This window comes from Protomyctophum bolini (assembly GCF_963924005.1).
Source record: "Protomyctophum bolini genome assembly, chromosome: 19".
Classification (NCBI taxonomy): Eukaryota; Metazoa; Chordata; class Actinopteri; order Myctophiformes; family Myctophidae; genus Protomyctophum; species Protomyctophum bolini.
In genome coordinates, this window is record NC_137880.1 from 4,898,803 (window position 1) to 4,912,021 (window position 13,219).

The window sequence follows — 13,219 nt, forward strand, 5'->3', positions numbered from 1 at the left end:
TGTGATATCTTTTATAAATATAAGCATTACATTTCTGTAAATGAAGCCGTCTGAAATCTGGGTAATTTTTGTATCTGTGTTGATTGATTCGTTTCATGATTTCAATATGTCTGAGTCTAAATTCAAGATCATTTTTGTATCTGTGTTGAATGTTTTGTTTCTGTCTGAGTCTAAATTCATGATCATTTTTGTATCTGTGTTGAATGTTTTGTTTCTGTCTGAGTCTAAATTCATGATCATTTTTGTATCTGTGTTGAATGTTTTGTTTCTTTCTGAGTCTAAATTCATGATCATTTTTGTATCTGTGTTGAATGTTTTGTTTCATTCTGAGTCTAAATTCATGATCATTTTTGTATCTGTGTTGAATGTTTTGTTTCTTTCTGAGTCTAAATTCATCATCATTTGTGTATCTGTGCTGACTGATTTGTTTCATTGTTTGCATATGTTTCATTTTAAATGCACTATTTGCCAAACGGTTTTTCATATACAACTTTTTCTGTTGTCTATAAAATTCATATTTAGCATACAAAGTCCTTTGTTTCAAGTTTTTGGTTTCCTTTCTCTGTACTGTTTTTTGTTGCTTTATGCCAGTTTTTGGTAATGCAAGTTTTTCACAAGTCCTCATATATTTTCGTCTTTTCCCTTTTTCCAATTTTAACATGTGTGCTATCTGGTCCTTGCTCATATTTGTGATTTTGAAAGATTGTCCAGTCACAAACTTACAGGATGCTTCAGTGTGAGTTAAGTTAGTGTGTGGGGTTTTAAAATCTGCACTTGATAATTGATTGCAAGTGACATTACAATGTTTATGATCAACAGCAGACGTTATGTCAACCTCCGGTTCAGTCATAGGTGATAATAAAGCACTGTCATCAGTACACTCAATATTGCCGGTGTGAAAATACTGTTCTGCAATCCCATCAGACATTTCTGACAATGAATGTTTAGCCTGCCTGTTTGTGCTGTAGACATCTGTGTTTGATGTTGTTGGAATTTCTATTCCAGAGTCTGCAATAGTAACATGACTGTTATCCAGGTTGTCACTGTGAAATCCTACAGGAATGAGTTCATACATGCATGTTGGTAACGTCTCAAACACCAGTTGGCACTCAATAATCCTCTTAATCATATCTTTCAACTTTGTGAATGTAAGCATTACAGCAGTGCCTAAGTGTTGATAATAATATTGACATGGTAATCCATCAGGACTTCTAGAGTGTGGGTCAAAGAAACCAAATTGTCCTGATCTGTTCCTGAACACAGCAATTACTAAACCACTCATTACCAGCAATGCATAGTTCACGTCTTTTAGCAAACAGCTAAGTCCTGCTTCTAGATTTAGGCACTTTTCTGCATAATGAGATGGAGGGTCTCCAAAGGTTCCATACTGGGAAAGATCATGATGCTTTGTTACATGGTAGTCATGGTCGCGGGCAGACACTTTGTCCGGTAGATCATCTATAGCTAGATGATCATGAGCAATTTTATTCTTTATTTTAGGTAAAGATGCACCATCTTCACCTTCGTGAGCTTGTAGATCGGCTGTTTTTCTGACTTTCGCATCTAACTGACGCTTGACCTCTGTGTACATGGTGTCGCCCTTTTGCAATACAAGGTCTAGGTTTGCTGCTGTAATGTGTTCTTCCTCATGAAGGAATGCCAGAAATGTTAGAGAACTACAGGCACACTGCTTATTCCTGGAAAAGACATGGTATTTAGTGCTGTTTTGACTATGAGATGCTGCAACACTTGTCTCATCAGAATGGCCTTTGTGTTGAATACGGTTAGATGTCCTTGGTACATGTCTAACTTTAGGCACATGTTTGACAGCATCAGTGGAAGACATCTTCTGTAATGGTGTTTTATTGCTGTGGGGTGCACATTGTATTTGTTGACCTGCTGTGACATTGTCAGAAACATGCTCTTTAACCCAGTGTGTTGTTGTTGGAATTTCTATTCCAGCTCGTGGTGACAGGTCGATGGAGTCGGCATTGGCAATAGTAACATCACTGTTGACCAGGTTGTCACTGTGAAATCCTACAGGCATGAGTTCATACATGCATGTTGGTAACGTCTCAAACATCAGGTGGCACACAATAATCCTGTTAATCATATCTTTCAATGTTGTGAATGTAATCATTACAGCAGTGCCTAAGTGTTGAGTATCTTCATTATATGGTAATCCATCAGGCCCTCTAGAGTGTGGGTCAAAGAAACCAAATTTTCCTGATCTGTTCCTGAACACAGCAATTACTAAACCACTCATTACCAGCAATGCATAGTTCACCTCTGTTAACAAACAGCTAAGTCCTGCTTCTAGATCTAGGTACTCTTCTGCATAATTAGATGGAGGGTCTCCGAATGTACCGTACCGGCGAACATGCTGTGTTACGTGGTAGTCATGGTTGAAGGCAGAAACTTTTCCCGGCAGTTCATCTGTAGCTAGATGAGTATGAGCAATTTTATTCTTTGTAGGTAACTGTTCCCCTTCGTGAGCTTGTAGATCGGCTGTTTTTCTGACTTCTGCATCCAACTGCTGCTTGACCTCTGTGTACATGGTGTCGCCCTTTTGCAATACAAGGTCCAGGTTTTCTGCTGTAATGTGTTCTTTCTCATGAAGGAATGCCAGAAATGTTATAGAACTACAGGCACATTGCTTATTCCTGGAAAATGTACGGTATGTAATGCTGTTTTGACTATGGGATGCTGCAACACGTGTCTCATCAGATTGGCCTTTGTGTTGAATACGGTTAGATGTCCCTGGCACATGTCTAACTTTAGACACCTGTTTGACAGCATCAGTGGAAGACATCTTCTGTAATGGTGTTTTACTGCTGTGGGGAGCACATTGTATTTGTTGACCTGCTGTCACGATTGTATCCTTAACACAGTATGTGATGTTGTCAGAAAAACGCTCCTTAAACTCCTGCTCACCCATGGGTCCTACACGCTTTTTAAGATAATGTGTCAAATTCTTAGATAAACAGTCTTTATGGCAATGCACTTTAGCATCCTTCTGCTCGCTCATAGGTGATACAGCACTGTCATAAATACACTTGCTTGTTTGATATTCTGTACAATGTCCTACAATCACATCAGACATTTCTGACAATGAATGTTTAGCCTGCCTGTTTGCATGGTGTGTGCTGTAGACATCTGTGTTTGATGTTGTTGGAATTTCTATTCCAGCTCGTGGTGACAGGTCAATGGAGTCGGCAATAGTGACATCACTGTTATCCACGTCGTCACTGTGAAATCCTACAGGCATGAGTTCATACATGCATGTTGGTAACGTCTTAAACAACAGTTGGCACTCAATAATCCTGTCAATCATATCTTTCAATGTTGTGAATGTAATCATTACAGCAGTGCCTAAGTGTTGAGTATCTTCATTATATGGTAATCCATCAGGCCTTCTAGAGTGTGGGTCAAAGAAACCAAATTTTCCTGATCTGTTCCTGAACACAGCAATTACTAAACCAGTCATTACCAGCAATGCATAGTTCACCTCTGTTAACAAACAGCTAAGTCCTGCTTCTAGATCTAGGTACTCTTCTGCATAATTAGATGGAGGATCTCCGAATGAACCGTACTGGGAAAGATCATGATGCTTTGTTACATGGTAGTCATGGTCGCGGGCAGACACTTTGTCCGGTAGTTCATCTGTAGCTAGATGAGTATAATCAATTTTTTTCTTTGTTTTAGGTAACTGTCCCCCTTCGTGAGCTTGTAGATCGGCTGTTTTTTTTACTTTTGCATCTAACTGACACTTGACCTTTGTGTACATGCTGTCGCCCTTTTGCAATACAAGGTCCAGGTTTGCTGCTGTAATGTGTTCTTCCTCATGAAGGAATGCCAGAAATGTTAGAGAACTACAGGCACACTGCTTATTCCTGGAAAATACATCGTATTTAGTGCTGTTTTGACTATGGGATGCTTTAACTCTCGTCTCGTCAGATTGGCCTTTGTGTTGAATATGAGATGTCCCCGACAGATGTCCAACTTCACTGTGACTAACCTGTTTTACAGCATCAGTGTAGTACATTGGTTTCACATCATTGCAGCTGTGGGGAACATGCATTTGTTGACCTGGTATCACATCGTCAGATAATTTCAACTTGGACCAGTGTTGTTTTTTAGCTTGACTTTTTTTCCCTTTCCTCGGCATGGTAACGTTTGGTTCTTGTAGGCTATTTGTCACACTGGTAAACCTTAAATATTGCGTATAAGTTTGTGCTTTGCAATGTTTTTATGGTAACTTAATAGGGACTACGATATTCACAAATATCTTCAGAGAATGTAGTGATTGATACAGTAGGCTACAGTTCACTAGCAACTTGTTCTATAGACACCCAGAAAATTATGAAACAATTGTAATATAGGACCAGACGTCAACTGTAGTTTCACAGAATTCTAGGTAATATACCAGATGTGAGCTACTGAAAACCACAATGCAATCTCAATCACTGAGGGACATTCACTATAGTACCAAACAGAAGCAAGTGATTTGTCACACGTCCACTTGTATTATCTCACTTTCTAAACAATGTAGGCTACAACAGTATTAATAAGCAGTTTAGTTTAAAGAACTGTTCAAAAGAGGAAATGTGGTCAAGTTTGCAATTAATTTAAAAAAACGGGCTGCATTTAATGCAATACAGGCAATGTTAGACTAAACGATTAGTGCACCAAACAAATACCAGTCATTCATTAAATCAGTGTATCTATAAGGCAGTATAGACAGTTAATATAGATATGAACACTACCTTTGTAGATTTAGTATTTGATCAAAGATTAAACTAAATGTATAGGAATGTGGAAATGACCGTTTTGTTTTGAACCAATGAAATGTTTCTCAAATGTTAGCACAAGCAACAAACCTTCAAGTAGTGCTGATTAAATATTCAGTGATAGCTTAACAATATAGTGATGATTAGGAAAATTATCTTGGTAATGTATACACTTAATATAGCAGTTGGGCTACTTCAGTTGATGGACCGCTGTTCAATAGAGTGATCACAGACAGGTCCACTTGTCAGAGCTGCAAATAGTTTAACTATCAAACAGAATTCTAAACAAGCCTATTGAACTACCATACATTTATTTTTACTCAAGTATATTTTACTATACAATGTATAAAGAAGCTGAACAATAAAGAGAGGTTGGCCTTGCTAGGAGTATATACTGTACTAATGTTAAGAGTATTTCTAAACAGTTTGTGAAATGTGTTTGCTTTGATGATCCTGGTCCAGTAAGCAGTCCGGTCCTGGTTCAGTATGTAGAGTGCAGACACCAAGCTGATCGAGTTGAGGCTGCGTTCGGATCCAGATAGTGGATAGCCAGAAACAAATAATTTCAAAAATGAATGTATACGGAATGTAAAAACTATCACTCAGGAATGTGGAAATGGTGTTTAGGTGGATGGATGTTTAACCAAAACAAAAGGTGAATAAACAAAGATGGCTCAAAGGTGTGGCAATACAAATGTCTCAAAAAGCTGTATCCAAGGTTTCAAGGTTTCATATCAGGGTTGCATCAAAAGTTGTATCAAGTTTCATATCAGGGTTGCATCATGTTGCGTTTCAGGGTTGCATCAAAACTTGTATCAAGTTGCGTTTCAGGGGTTGCTTAAGGGAGCAGAGCAAGATCTCTCAGAGTTGCTCCCAACTCTGAGACTTCTCTGAGCGAGATAGAGAAAAGGTAGAGACAAAAGACAGAGAGGCAGCAGAGAGATAGAAGGGTTTGGGGTGTTGGATTAAGAGAAAAACTGTATCCAAGGTTTCATATCAGGGTTGTATCAGGTTTCATATCAGGGTTGCATCAAAACGTGTATCAAGTTGCGTATAAGGGGTTGCTTAAGGGAGCAGAGCAAGATCTCTCAGAGTTGCTCCCAACTCTGAGACTTCTCTGGGCGAGATAGAGAAAAGGTAGAGACAAAAGACAGAGAGGCAGCAGGGAGATAGAAGGGTTTGGGGTGTTGGATTAAGAGAAAAACAGGATCCACTGGAACCCAGGGTTCACTGCGCAAGGTTTACCTGAAAGAAAGAATATTCATAGTCACATTTATACAAGTATATCAGTAACATAAATGCATAATGTTGCTGTCGGGAAGAAACCTTGTGTTGTTTGCTAAAGCAACTAACTCCACCTCTCATGGAATATATAAAGTTACAACACAAACTTTGCTAGCATAAACAGTTTACAAAATCTCATTGCTTATACATCTTTCTTTGAGATTTACAATAAAAAATCTGATCTTTTGAAAATCATGAGATTGGAGCAGAATCTTCCCCACAGGATTAATAAGCCTTATGTAGTCAGTTACTGTACTGTATGGAATATGCAATTGCTAATTACATCAACCATAGTATTCAATATTTAAAGTATAATGTGTGTTCCATCGTACAACAGTGATGTGTGCTGCAAATAGCAGTTCTACAAGCTCAGAATGTGGCCATTTGGTCAAAGGGTCCCTAACCAAAACATCTGCCCCTCCACCATAAACATAAGTATGTTTTTAAGCTATAAAGCTACAAATTCACAAGTCACGTTGTGAGCTTGTCGGTCTGCTATTTTTGCTAATCATACAGGGCTTAAAGGCCTATTCATAGTGTGGATTTTCGGTGGCGAGGTGACCACCGGAGCTGAAATAGCGTGGAGCGGTGGCGAGTAAAAACAGAGAGTAGGGCTGAGGCGGTGGCCGTGGTATGCTCTTCACCGCGGCTCAGTGACGTCATGTTGTAGTTCGGTGGTCACCTCACCACTGAAAGTCCATACTAGGAATAACGCCTAAGTGGTTACTATGTGTCAAAATTGTGTGTGTGTGTGTGTGTGTGTGACATCACTTCTTGCACCTATATTCAACTTGAATACAAATATTGTGTAAAAACATCATCAGTGTTGATAACTAATACTTACTCAAGTGTAGGTCAACAGCAACCAGCTAAGTCTGCAGAATGAAAAGGAGAAAATCAGCAATTACTTAATTGTTCAAAGAATATTTTTCTTTTGTGTTGTTAACCCATTGAGATCTGGCACCAGATTCTACAATATGTCTTCCAAAACCTTATCAGTGGTTCTCAAACCATTTCATGTCAAGGACCCCGAGAATTATCTGTATTTTGCCACAGACCCCATCTGAAAATATGTTGTAGCAGGGACCCCCCCAGAAGCAAAGATTTGAGTTAAAGAAAACAAGCTACAAGCTCGTAGCGCAGCACTCAGAGCATGTAGATCTGCCATTTTTCAGGTAAAGTTTATAGTCATGGTTAAAAGCTATAGGGTGTACAAAGAGGCTCTACGCACACCAAAGTCCTTGTGGCGGTGCCGTCGCACGGGGGAAAACTGTATAGGAGATCTTGAATGAACAAGAAGGTGGCCGCACACACCAATAGCCAGAGTACCAATATTTATTCGGACAGCAGGTAAGACAAATATCCAACGTTTCGGCGGTTAAGCCTTCATCAGGGGAAAAAAAAAGCTATAGGGTGACAGAGATGTGTCCTCAGGTCTAAATGGGTTAATCATTTCCTGGTAAAGGAGTAAAGTTCAATGCACACTGCTGCATATTTCTAACTAAATGGCTTACATTGTAACAGCTTGCATTGAATCAATCTGCTCCAATTTAAACACTTCACACAGTTTCAACCTATCGTTCAATTGGCCATCACTAACACATTGCTATCCTCTGCGACAAAGTGGGTAGGCAGGAATGGTGTCATCTTATGAGTATTAGTGATGAACACTTAAAGCTAGGTTGACAGTTATTAAAGTAATTTAAGGCAGTGGTTCTCAAAGTGGGGTCTGGGTTGCGGAAACCCCCAGGGTTCCTTGAGGGGGTTCCCAGCAAAATAAAAATGTAAGCACTTCAACAGACTTTGGCCATTTGAAAATGGCAAATGAGCATGCAGGTCTGTTTAAAAAGAAAATTGTGTTCCTGGCACATATTTTCATACTTTTTTTGGGGCCCTTGAAATCAAAAAGTTTGAAAATCACTGACTTTTTTTTATATATATCTTTTATCCCACGATTTTGTAACCCATTTTTCACCCCTGTGTCAATCATCTAATGTGATCCTGGGCTCTACACACCCTCCGCCAACCTGGGGAGAGCAACGGACTTAACTCATGCTTCCTTCATGCTTTAGTGTCCAAGTTGCTCCTTTACACCTGACAGGGGGGAGTTTCCCTGGTTGGACGTAGCGCGTGGAAGGAACACGTTATTCCAACCAGTTCCTTTCCCCTCCATCAGGCGCCCCGGCTGGCCAGGGGGAGGCAGTTTAGAGACCAGGATTACTGCATGTTTTTGTGAGGGTACCTACCCTAGGGGACACGGGGAGAACATGCAAACTCCACACAGAAAGGCCCTTTCGCCAACCCCGCCTCGGGTATGGGCACTGATGACGTGGAGGAGGAAACACGCCGCCAGCACCCACAGCGCCCCGAGCGGGAATCGAACCCAGGACCTTCTAGCTGTGAGGCGACAGCACTACCAACTGTGCCTCCGTGCCCCCACTGACCTTATTACTTAATATCCTAAAATACTAAAACGTCAACCACATTAAATCAGTAAGGCGCTGATTTCACATTTACATTAAATATGGTTTGTATTCAATCCACTGGGAGAAAAAAGTATTGCACCTGTACTACCTGCATGATGCATGTGAATAAAACCTGTAAACCTCAGTAGATTTGTGATATCAGCTGGTAAATAACATAATGGTAATAATAATGGTAAATTGAATGTCACCCATTCACATCCCACATTGTGAGCTTGTAGATATATTTTCAGTGATTGACGATGCATACATCTGGGTTAAATCGTGAGGATTGTACAGTACGCAATGGCATTCCAATACAGTTTAGCGTTCAATGATTCTCAACCTTTTTAACTTCATGGAACCCCCAGTTTGATATGCATTATGCCACATAGCCCCATTTGATCCAAATTAATCTATATCTCTGGGATCCCAATCTTCACTGTAAAATGCTGTGTCAATGTATCGCCCTGTGTGAAGTGTGCAAATCGCACATAGGTCTATTACATAGGTCTATCACATAGGTCATAGGCAACGGGAGGCGATATTGGCAAGCTTTCCCCGAGATTCCAGTGATGTTTGGTAGGCCATTCATTACCCATTTATCTGCAAATATTAAGCTGATACAGTTAATACTTACTCAGATGGTAGGGTGGTGTCGTTTGATCTGCAGATTGAAGGAGATAGAGGAAATTATTCAGTTTGTAGTTGCTATACATGCATAATTTGTATTTATTCATTTCCATTATTTTCTTTTTTAACCCATTGTGGCGGGAACTTTTGGTGTTGGCATTATGTTATGCTTTAGCTATTGAAAAATAGCAGATCTACAAGCTCATAGTGCGCCACCGAGTGGCGCGCTACGAGCTTGTAGGTCTGCTATTTTTGAAAAACCACTGACATAGAAACATAGCTTTTTCAGAAAACTGTCAGGATGTAGAAGACATTTTTTGAATCTAATGTCAGGTCAAAATGGGTTAATAAGAATTTGAAGGTCTTCAAAAACCGTAGGTTAGGTTTTAGAAGGCATTTTTAATTCAACAGTATAGAATACACTGTCTGATAACAAATAAAAGGCTAAACTTAAATGACCAAATCAGCAACATTTTCTGTGTGTTGCAAGTTTGTAGATCTGCTATTTTTACAATACTAATAATAACATTAGGCAGCAGGGGGGCCACAGCGTTCTACAGGGAGGGAGGAATAATGTGATGTTGGGTCACCAATTCACGTTTCAAGTTTTCACAATCTCCTACTGCACCTGTTGCATATTTGAAACACCTCATAAACACTCAAGTGACGTTAGATTTGTCTGTGAGCAGACAGTGGTAACAGTGCATCCCATGGAGAGTAGATTGACATTCAAGGGACCCTAAGGTACCGACCTCCCAAGTACAGAACAGGTAACCGAACTGGAAAATAAACTACACAACATGCCCATTTATCTATACTTACTCAGATGTAGGCAGGATAGTAATTTCATCTGCAAAATGAAGGAGATCAAAATAAGCAATTAATCAGTTGTTTATTTCCAATATAAAAAACACTGTTGCAAGTAAAAAGTCTATATTGCTACAGTACCAAAGTAAAAAGTACTCAATTGTTTAAAATTAGCCAATCTACAAGCTCACAACTCACCGTGATGCAAAGGAGGGGGGGGGAGAGAGAGAGAGAGAGAGAGAGACAGACAGAGTTTAGATAAAACCATGACATACAAGGTGCTATGACAAATGTACAAGATGTCATGGTCCCCAAATTGACACTAATTGACCCCCAGTTGAAAAGATACAGGGACCCTGGACCATAAGAACCCGTTTAATTTCAAGGACCCCCAGTTTGACATGCATATTAACTACATTTAATGTCATTTCTATCTCTGGGACCCCCAATTCATATAAAAGGATTGTAAGACTCATAGTTACAGACCCATAAGGGTCCATTTGGTTCCTAACTATCATTTAGCTGGGGACCCCCTACAACTCAAGGACCTCTAGGGGTCCACGGACCACACTTTGGGAACCACTGCTATAGCTGTTCGGAGTTTGGTAGATTAAGCCCTCCGAAAGGCTAAGAACAGGCAGCACACACGGGCATGACTCGTGTTAGTCAATTTATTGATATGAAAGACCACAGGTCATAAACCTGGAAGAAAGAATAAAATAAAAATGGCATTACCATAACATTCGTTTGAATATAATGCAATAATTAACAAATAAGCATCACAGTATGTTATTGTAATTGACTCTCACAAAATATAATATAGCTGTACATTCTCCCAGAATATACCTGCTGAATATACTTGTAACATAATCTTACAGCTCCTCTCATTACTGATACAAAAGTGCAATATAAAGAAAACCGGCATCATGCATACATTCCCTATATACACACAAGTAGCCTACATATAACCAAACCACATATATACTGCGCATACACTAAATGTGTATATAAAGCAGCACAGTAAAGCAGCACAGTAAACTCTGTTAATACAGCGAGCTGGATACAATAAGTATATAAACTATAAACTGCATTTCCCAGAATGCAATTCCCAAAGTGCCTTGCGCAGATCGCACGCAGCACGCACGCACGCACTATGCCGGCCGGCACGATACTACTACAACATTACCATGGCAACAGAGTCCGTAAGTTAATATACTGACGTGACACTATATGGACGTGCAAACACCACACAATAACACAGGACTTCTCCACCACGCTACAGTCCGCTAAGCGTCCCGACAGAGCAACCTGTCAAAACAGCCAACGCTGGCCACAGCTAAACACTAGCATTGCTACATAAACATTGCAGCCCGTGCGCCGCTCGCTCGCTCAATACTTGCGGTATACCAACGCGGACACAACGTGACAATACTACTGCACAAAATGCTACCAGTAGCCCATAGCAAACATTATACATTTCACACACTACAGTTCAAATCTAACTTACCAACGGGCTGTGTGCTCCTGATGACATATCAGAATGTAATGAGTGACACTGCTAGCAAAAGGCTACTGTGTTAGCTATTAGTTAATGACATGAAAACTTCTTCACAGATTAAAACCCGTTTAGTACAATTAATTTATAGACATGTATGACTCAACGTCATAACAGTCAGCAACACGCAGTGTTTGTGTGTTCCTCTTATGACGGCGGGGCCGCGGGGAGCTAATTAGCCTGGTAGCTAATTGTTAGCTAAATAAACTCAAAATAAATAGCATGACAAATGAGAGCAAAAACGGACCTAAAACAACGGGACAAAGACAAGTAATGGTTTCGGGTCTGTTGTTAAACAAAGTGATGAACTGGGACAAACGCAATGTGTTCATTTAGGTGTTAAATTAATATAATATGTACTGTACACAACAGAGCTGGGACGTTACTTACCAGTTCTGAGTTTTCCAAACAGGAAGTGGTGTGGTGTTGCAGTAAAAGCGGTCCGGATGTGCTTGCAAAACGTTCCGTCTCTGACATTTGCATGAAGACATGACAAATTGACTTATTGTTATTATTTGATAACCCAGCACTTACTACTGTAGGCTACTACTACTACTACTACTAATAATAATAATAATTATTATTATAATTATAATTTACATTAAGGTCCTTTATTTTCAATTAATATCAGAACATTTGTACAATTATATGAAAAAATCACACTTGTGCGCCGATTTTTGGGGGTAGTCCGTCCCTTGTGTCATTGGACAGTAAAATAAGCAATATGTTCTCATGAGTCTGAAACTAAAACTGACTGATGGCAGATTAAAAGATAATTCATTATGATAGTGGAATTATCATTACTTGTCAAATGTTCGTCTTGAACCATTGGCCCCCCACATAAGCCCTTATTGCCCCCCCCCACACACAAGCCCTAATTGGCCCCCACACAAGCTTGTATTGGCCCCCCACATCACATGCCCCCTTAGTTATGTGGCCAAAAAAAGACCAAAAAAAAAAGAAAAACCCCACCCCCATCTGCACGTGCCTGTGACACAGAGACTCACGCACGCACGCACGCATGCACGCACACACACACACACACACACACACACACACACACACACACACACACAATGCCACGCCAGACTTTCCGGTCCATGCCCAGTTCCTGCTTACTGATGCATGTGTCCCTAGCGATGACATCAGGCCAGGGGACGACAGTTTTCTGCTGCTTTGAGGCAGGATTCCAGAGAAGAAGGGAATATATAACGTCATTGTCAGCTATTATAGGCTGTTAGCTGATAATAGCCTATATTACAGTTGATGAAAGATGAAAAAATCACACTTAGTGTGAAGTGAGAGGCGCTCTTATCATCATACATCATCACATTCCGTGCCAAGCCCATTATCACAAATTTTGCGGTACACATTCCCTACTCAGCCAATCAAATAATCGCTATGGGGTACACACAAACACACTAACCTGGGCATAGGAGGGGCTATCGTCCCTCAAAATGGGAAGAAATGTGGAGGCCTACAGTGTGGAAAAATTGGCTTTTTTAGCAGGGCCAGTTTCAAATAGCAGCCCACTGTAACTGCTCTAAGTGCTCTTTGAGAGCGGTTATGAAGGAGTCTATTTCTTTATTGGTACAGTGTTCCACAAAAATGTAATAGCTTAATTGCTTAAGCCCCGCCCCTCTGTATTCCTATTGGCTGGCCTTTACACAGCTATAACTTTTGTTTGC

At 40.2% G+C, this 13,219-nt stretch overlaps 1 long non-coding RNA gene across 1 annotated transcript; it reads right to left on the minus strand.

The window, feature by feature from the left end:
* Positions 1 to 4,623: 4,623 nt before the first annotated feature.
* LOC308333955 lies at positions 4,624 to 11,942 on the minus strand. The gene is made up of 3 exons (XR_013965840.1): positions 11,922 to 11,942; positions 6,919 to 6,943; positions 4,624 to 6,035 (listed from the first exon to the last, which is right to left on the minus strand). It is a non-coding gene; the product is annotated as an uncharacterized lncRNA (long non-coding RNA).
* Positions 11,943 to 13,219: the final 1,277 nt, after the last annotated feature.